Source organism: Ascaphus truei, chromosome 3 (genome assembly GCF_040206685.1).
Source record: "Ascaphus truei isolate aAscTru1 chromosome 3, aAscTru1.hap1, whole genome shotgun sequence".
Lineage (NCBI taxonomy): Eukaryota > Metazoa > Chordata > Amphibia > Anura > Ascaphidae > Ascaphus > Ascaphus truei.
In genome coordinates, this window is record NC_134485.1 from 239332503 (window position 1) to 239339075 (window position 6573).

Consider the following 6573-nt stretch of genomic DNA (forward strand, 5'->3'; position numbering starts at 1 on the left):
TTTTTTGTTCGGCGAGTAGATTTTTGGGCGATTTGTCGACCACTATGTGTATATATATATATATATATATATATATATATATATATATATATATAAATATACCAGAGAATTACATTTTAATATATTAAATAAAATGATTTCTAATTTTTTTATGTACATGCATGACATTTTTTTAGTTCAAAAGATGTCTTATTTTTGTGTTTTCAGTTAGCAAAGTACTGTATTTGTGTTTTCATTTTATGGAAATGAATATATTTATATGTACTGCATGTTTCTGACCACTTATGCACATTTTTTTTAAAATCCTTATATTCAGCTCACAACTCAAAGGCCCAGATTGCAAAAACTCAGTTTCCTTAACTTTACTGATATAATAACAGAACCATACATTTTTCATAGATAATATTGGACTCATTAGTTAATTTATACAGCCTCAAAAAATAACATACAATACAGTATGTACTGTAAAAGGAGTACTGCAATGAGGATATAGTCAACATCTGGGTAAAGAGGCAAGATTGGCATGGTGTCTGATAGAAACGTGCATTGAGTCGGTGGACATGCAGATGTTGCAATTATGTAGTTTAAGATGAAAAAAAGGGATAAACACAGTAGTAGAATGATGCTAAGATTTGCCACAGAGTGAGGACAAGACACTGCAATGTGAAGGATATGTTTATGATTAATTGGTGAGAAAATTTCATCATTTCATCTTTATTCCCAAACACTAGGTTATATATACAATGTAATTTTAGGAAAATCATTGTTGATTTGTATAAACACATTTTGTGTGTGTTCCCTGTGGTGACAAGGTACCTATTTTGTGGGGTTTGGGGAGAAGTTTTTAACTTGGGGATTTTGGCAGAGATATAATTCTAAATTCAAGTGTAGTTTGTTCAAATTGGTTATTAAAAACAGAAAGTTTGAACAAATACCAATTTTAAACAATTGCAACTGGCTTACCATTAAAATGACCAGCTATGTATGAAAGTTACTTCTAAAGTAAAAGGTGGCTTGTTAAGCTATTTTAATAACAAAACTGGGTTTAGTAAATATGATCAGGAAAACCAACTAAAGTTGAAAATGACGAGCATTTTGAGGACTGTGTGAAGATTATATTTTAATTGTTTTTGTGTTTCAACATTTCTGTGTTAAAAAGAAGTACAAGCCTTCATAAAACGTGTGTGACACATACAAAGGATACAACAAAAAACAAAGAAGCCAAAAGCTACATCAAATATGACAAAAATATACAGTGAATTTATATATATCTTGAAAAAAAGATAATTTAGTTAAACCCTTTGACCGAAGCATTTTAAGCCTGCAAGCCACATCATGGCATGAGCAAATATTGCAGGTCCTAACACTAACTGATTAAAATTCATATTTACCTCTATAGATAGATGAAGAATGATCGCATTGGATCTGTCACAATCGGCTGCATGAAAGAACTGCTTACTTGGAAAATGGGGAGGGGCAAGCTTAAACCCTGGGAGGAAGGAGCCACTAACCTCCAAAACAGCTGAGACCAGCTGGACAAAGTTAATAAACACACAGATACCAGCAAGCTCTATGAAACCCCCCAAAAATTACCACATTATTTTTATATATATATATATATATATATATATATATATATATATATATATATGTATATATATGGAAAAAGAGAAGAGAGAGCGCACGCCCCATAGCGTATAAAAGCGATTTAATGATGGGAAAGGGGGGGAGGAGGGAAGGAATCTCACTCACAAGGATATTAAAATAGTAGGCAATGTGTGAAATAATTCACCACCAGCCGAAATTCTCCTGCACTAGATCGTCCTTCACAGTTCCAATAAAGGGATGTGTAGATGGATTCCCACAGTGTATTGGAGGGCTGAAGGGCTGGAAAGTCCTTTCGAATCGACGCAGTCAGTCTGTCTTGGATAGCGCAGCCACCGGTCTGCTCCGCGTGTGATCCGGCCACAATCACGCGCTGCGTGATGATGTAGTGTCGCTTACATTTGACACTCCCTGACGCGTTTCGTCACACTCGGGCGACTTTCTCAAAGGTGTTCTCACCCCCCTGAGGAAGGTCCCGTTCAGCCGACCGAAACGTTGGATATATGTGCAAGTTTCTTTAATACAGTTTATAGCTGCTTATACCTTCTGAGTGCTGTTGCCTCCTTACCTTTGCTGGTAATGTATGCTTTATATACAGTAGAGGCAACGCTTATTCTAACATTTGTCTTAAACTAGCCGGGTTACATTCAGGGTATGTGCTGGGTATGTTCTGGGCTAGTTTGAGGCACGTTTAAGGCATTTCTGCATTGACTAACGACCCTTAGGATTAACACAGCAGGGATCCCTGGCATTCCAATTCAGTTTGAATGGGACTGCCAGGGACCCCCGCTGTCAATCTGATAGGCCATTAATCAATGCAAAAATGCTGGGGCTAGTTTAAGGAAATGTATTCAGAATGTACCAGGGTGTACCTGGGTCTTTTGGGGAATTGTCACTGATTTTTGTTAGAATAATCACTGCCTCTACTGTATGTATATGTATCAATTGGAGTGCTTCTGGGCTACTTATATACATATATATTATGTGGTAATTTTGGGGATTTTAAGAGCTTGCTGGGTATCTGTGTGTTTATTAACAAACGAATCATTCGAGGTACAAGCTTCTCTTATGATCCAAAACTTTCTCCACAGGGTTTTGTAACAGGGGATTTATCCTGTTCAGGAAATGTGCCTCTAATCCTGCAGTGTGGTGGTTAACTGCTGGTAGTCAATTAACCAACACCACCTGGCTGATTAGGTTTGTTAGAAAAGCCTGCCTTTGAGACAGGAAGTGAGATTGTTCCTGAGTCTCACAAGTTGTGGGACTGACCATAGGGACAGATGTCTTGAGCCTACCAGAAGAGGCTGCCAGCAAGACACAGGGGAAAGTACTTCTAAACCTGGATCCTGACATTGCCTTATCGCCCAAAGGTGTGGACACCAGAAGAACATAGAAGCCTTCTCCTACAAGAAACAGATAAGACTTTCCTTTCTAAGACTTTTTGTATATCTGCACATATCAAGATATATGTTTGGGGCTGGGAGACATGCTAAGGGAGTTGTGGACTGCTTAGGTTACACTAGAAATACTCCCAAGTGGAACAGAAGCTTTGTCTGACCCCTTATTTGCATATGTTTGGATGATTTTATTGTGTTAAAGAAACAGGCGCAATAAAAGCCTTATTTAATTTCAGGGTTATAGCAAAAAAATAGTGAAGAGAGCATACAAAAGAGCAAAATATACAGCAAGGTTACAGTTACTTGAAGACAAACAAGCAGGAAATGAGCAGAAACGCATCCAATCAACGGGGGGGGGGGGGGCATACAACACATTTTTAAAAAGCACTGGCACATCTTCAGGGATGATAATGATCTCAAAGAGGTCCTTATTCCATATCCATCCATCACAGGCTGACAACTTCAAAACTTTATAGATCTACTGATTCAAAGTCATTACTAACAACAAAGTAGACCAACATGGCTACCGCCAAAACCTAAAGGCTCTTTGAAGTGCACCCAGTACAAAGTCTGCGAATATATCAAAATATGTAAAACATTTAATAATTGGGATAAATTATTAAGAATTCAACATTCAAAGCTTTATTAACTTTGTCATCAGGGATTATATACCAGATTGAATGCTCATACCATAAGAAATTGTGGGAAAAACGAAAAGACAATTTCGTAGACGGATACTCTAACGTATTGGGGCTGTTAGAAACAACCTAGACACCCCAATAGCCAGACACGAATATAATGTCCACAACTGATATCCGAAAGTCCTTTAGTCTCGGGCAGTAGGAGACACAAGAGCAGAAGCCTGTAACAGAACAATCATCAAGACCTTAGGTTCTATTTTCTGTGTTTGTACCAGTACTACTGTACATCAGTATATGCAAACATGTACCAGGGAATCTTATTTGTCTTCTTAAGATCTACACAGAACTACATCTTATCCTTGGAGGACACTATGGTGCACTTATCCAAGATCTTAATTATAACAACTATATGCTCAATACATCCATATGTCAGATACTAGTAACTATATATCTAATTCTTTTTTTTTTTTTTTTTGTTTTTTTAGTATGTTCTTGTATAGCGCTCCTAGTTTTTACGTGGCGCTTAACAGAGACATTTTGCAGGCATTGTCTGACTCCATTATCAAGTGGCACCCATCACTCCTGCATCCACATTTGGCATCCACATTATATGTTTTACCAGTTTGGTAACCTGGTAGAATTTTAAATATGAACCATCAATTGCAACATCTACCTCCCTCTTACTGGGAATGATTAATTACGAAAATCACTTGTATACCTCTATGCAAGCCTAAATAGTTTGCAGGGTATCATGTAAGTAGCGTTGTCTTCCAGGTTAGGGGAGCGCTGCAGATCTCAGATGATATATGTGGAGAAGTGGAAAAAATATAATAGTGTAGACAATAATAAAAAATGTGAATCCAAACAATAATGTGTCAGTCTCACTCACATATTTCTTCTGATTATAGAAGGCATATCAGAGACCCATCTCTCTCTGATGAGAGCCCTTTGCATGGACCCTCAAGTGGAAAGCTGTTATGGAAGATGATCCTTGAGTGGTGTGCTGTATACGTGGTTGAATCCTTGTATATCCCTCCCAGAGAATAAAATGAAGAAAGAGAGCGCACAATAGTGTAGTATATTAAATAAAGGTCTATTGCATCTCATAAACATATATAAATAATGCACTCACATTCTGTGAAAAAGAACAATTCATGGCAGAGAGCCGCTGGTACACATGAGGTGTATGCCGTTCAAACTGCTGCCTCGTCCGCTTCCGCGTAGGTCACGCTGACGACTCGAATGAGGGCGGAAGAAGCTTCTCTGGATATTCGGCTCTGCAGTCTGCCAACACCTTCCCGTGTTATTACTCAGTGGTTCTCAAAACAGCAGATTCTACGCGTTTCTCTATGGCTTCTTCAGGAATCATCATGAAACACTCCTTTTGACATATATATATATATATATATATATATATATATATATATATATATATAAAAATAAAGACTATCAAATACTGAGTGCGCAAATTGATATAATAAAACCAGAAATTAGTAACAGTCGCTGCCTGAAGTTAAGCTACTGCTGCGGCACAGTTTATTCGAGCATTTGCCCGTTCTGTGCCGCAGCAGTAGCCTGGCGCGCGCCCGAGAGTGACGGGCGCACGCCGAAGCAGCGGAAGAGCGCCCTCCGATCGGGGCGCTCTCCCTACCGCTGCCGGGTCCGCCGGGTCCCCCGGAACCCCCTGCCGCTGTCCCGCGATCGCGGGACACCAGGGCTCCCTCGGGGAGCCCCTGGACGCGCGTGCAGGGGGCGCACGCTCCCGAAGACGCGTGACCGCGCGTCTATGACGCGCGGCACGCCGAGGGGCGGCCACTAGCAAGCCGGGAAATCTCCCGGCTTGCGGATCTGGCCGCAGTGTAATAAACTGTGTCGCCAGTGTACACACAATAGCATATATAGGGGGAAAAGGGGAAACAACGGCGCAAATACTGCTAACTATACAATATATTATTGGGCAAAAATAGATTGGGGGTATAGGTGTGATGGCTGGTTACTCTGAAATGAAACAAAGAGAAACAAAATATAGTGAAGTACGTTTAGTCAAGATGTATGCGCAAAGGTAGATCGCTACTTAAAAAGTAGCAGATGTAAACAAGCATATAGGATATTATAATCCTCTCCATCCTGCTGCCTGGAGTTGCGATGTTTATCTCCTCCACGTGGAACATCGGAATCCACCGTGCCTGTTCTCCTCTGGCTGCAGCTCTTCTCCTTGCTTCCTGGTTGTTCCTCCGATCTCGCGAGACTTGCCCGCTAACGTCACTCAGCCGTGATTTCGGCCGAAATTCAGGTACAATGTCCAGGAGTGACAAGGGGTTCTGCTAATGTTAATATATTCAATAGGGGAGCTAAAAGTATGTCTTAGAGCCTTCTCCCTATGCGTTTCGTCCTGGAACTAGGACTTCATCTGGGGAATGAATGTGTCTAACTGGCTGTTACTTAAATAGCATATCCTAATCCCTTATAGGTTGATTGAACGACCAGTATTTAGATATATATCAGGTGGACACAATTAGTTCTAATATCCTTATACAAATGATTGAACCCACTGTTGTACAAATTATTAAATAAAATTACATACATTTTTAATACACATGATCATAAAAAAATTTATATTGAAAAGCATGAAAAATAAAATAAAATAGACTATAAAATATAAAATATATATATATATATATATATATATATATATATATATATATATATATATATATATAAAAATATACATGTAGAGGTATCAGTACCGTGTTAGCCGAGCTTCAATAATCAAAATATATAAATATATATATATATATATATATATATATAATAATAAAAGCATTTTGTTAGCCACAGAACGGTATCATCTATTTATTTTTTGATTATATATATATATATATATATATATATATATATATATATTCTAAATGAACTTATAGTACATGGAA